The sequence below is a fragment of the Phascolarctos cinereus genome, unplaced genomic scaffold, assembly GCF_003287225.1.
Source record: "Phascolarctos cinereus isolate Bilbo 61053 unplaced genomic scaffold, phaCin_HiC Scaffold_726;HRSCAF=1367, whole genome shotgun sequence".
Lineage (NCBI taxonomy): Eukaryota > Metazoa > Chordata > Mammalia > Diprotodontia > Phascolarctidae > Phascolarctos > Phascolarctos cinereus.
Window position 1 is genome coordinate 278,218,221 of NW_027556098.1, and position 2,256 is coordinate 278,220,476.

The 2,256-nt window shown below is 38.2% G+C and overlaps 1 pseudogene; it reads right to left on the reverse strand.

Annotated features, from left to right (window-relative positions):
- Positions 1 to 1,319: 1,319 nt before the first annotated feature.
- LOC110218128 (olfactory receptor 8G1-like) lies at positions 1,320 to 2,256 on the reverse strand (annotated as a pseudogene).

A 2,256-nucleotide genomic window follows, 5' to 3' on the forward strand; every position in this document is an offset into this window, starting at 1 on the left:
ACTTATATACATATATATGTATAACTAAATATATACATTTATACACACACACACACACATATATATATACATATATATATATACATATATATATACATATATATATATATACATATATATATATATATAAATAAAACTATATATTTAAAAAATCTGTCTTAATCAGGATGGATATTAGTCCTAAAGATGTAAAAACAGGAAGCTGATTTCAAGGTACCAACTTTCTTTCCATAAGCTATCTGCAAAATTTTGCACACTTGTAGGTGAGATCCAATCACTTTTCTTTATTGCTTTCTTTAAATTCTTCCTACAAAGTTCCAGCCTGAGGAAGGTCAGGTACAAGTATATAACAAAAGTTGAATTGCCCCTACCAACTTATCAGAATTTATAATTCCCAAAGTGTACACAATATAGATTTAATGTTCAATTTTTCTGTGCCCTGTGTGGAAATAGTTCCTCTTTAAATCAGACATGAGATAAATTACTTGTGCTTCTTTTATGCTTGCTTAAATTGGGATTAGGTGAATATTTAAATCCTTTTTACATTTCTGCTCTTCTTCCCTTTCAGACAGGATCATGGTTCATTAAGTTCTCTTTGGGGCTATACCAGAAAGTCATCTCCATCTGGAATCAGAGAGATACTTTTCTGTTACTGAGATAGCTAAGTTGTACAGTGGATATTGTGCCATACCTGGAGTCAGGAAGACTTAAGTTTAAATCTGGCCTCAGATGTTTACTAGCTGCATTACCTTTGGCAAGTCACTTAACTTGTGCTTGCCTCAGTTTCCTCAACTGCATAAAGGAGATAATAGTAACAGCTACTTTGCAGGGGTGTTATGAGGATCAAATGATATATTAGTAAAAAAGTGCTTTACACAGTGCCTGGTATATAGGAAGTGCTATATAAATGCTTATTACCTTCTCCTCCCCTTCCTCTTATACAAACAGATCTATGTTTTCAATTCAGCTATATTGCTTTTAACCCACTATCCTGAGATCATTGTTTTGTTCAGTCTATTTCTCTAGTGTGGCACAACCAAGAACCAATGAATTTCCCTATTTCAGTCATACTCCTACCATAACATATTTCAGATGCAATACCAACATTGCTATTAGTAGACTTTTAGAATTTATCTAGCTCTTCTCTGTAAAACGCTTGGGAAGGGAAACAAGCTTAGGGTGAGGCTGTGGGGGAAATAGAAGTAATAAAGGAATCTCACTAATGAAAAGGGGAAGATGATAGATTCTTTCCACTCCCTCAAAAAAAAAAGCATGTGAAAATAAATACAGTTATTTCATGGAACTAATATTGATGTTGATTAAATGATCTTTCTTCTCTCCAGAATTTTCCTCATGGCAACTTTCACATCCTTATTCCTCAGACTATAGATCAGGGGGTTCAGCATGGGCACAAAGATAGTATAAAAGACAGAAGACACTTTGTCCTGGTCCATGGAGTTTCCAGAAGAGGGCTGCAGGTATATAAATGCAGCAGAGCCATAGAAGAGGGCAACTGCAGCCATGTGAGAGCTGCAGGTGCTGAAAGCCTTGGACCTCCCTTCAGGGAGCGGATGTGGAGGATGCTGGTAATGATACAGATGTAGGAGCTGACAATGGTAATGCTGGGAATGAGGATATTAAATGCACTAAAGCACAAAATCACCACTTCATTGACATAAATGCTGGAACAAGAGAGTTTCAAGAGGGAAAGGAGTTCACAGAAGTAGTGATGGATAAGGTTCTTGCAGAAGATCACTCTAGATATGCAGCTGGTGTGAGCTGTAGCACCAGCTAAGCCCAGCATGTATACCCCACCCACCAGCCATAAGCAGGCTTGATGGGACATGGTGATGTTGTAAAGCAAGGGGCTGCAGATGGCACATAACGATCGTATGCCATCACTGCTAACATGTGGCACTCAGCTATGGCAAAAATAAGGAAGAAGTAGAGCTGTGTTATTCATCCAGAGTAGGAGATGACATTATTCTCTGACACAAATTTCACCAGCATTTTGGGTGTGATTATAGTGGAGTGACAGAGATCAATGAAGGACAAACTACTGAGTAAATAGTACATGGGGGTGTGAAGATGGGAACTGAGGCCAATCAGTATGGTCATGCCCAGGTTCCCTACCACAGTGACTACATAAATGCCAAGGAAAAGAAAGAAGAAGGGCAGCTGGAGCTCTGGCCAGTCAATTAGCCCTGTGAGGATAAATTCAGTCACTGGTGAATCATTTCTCGTGGCCATCTTTGA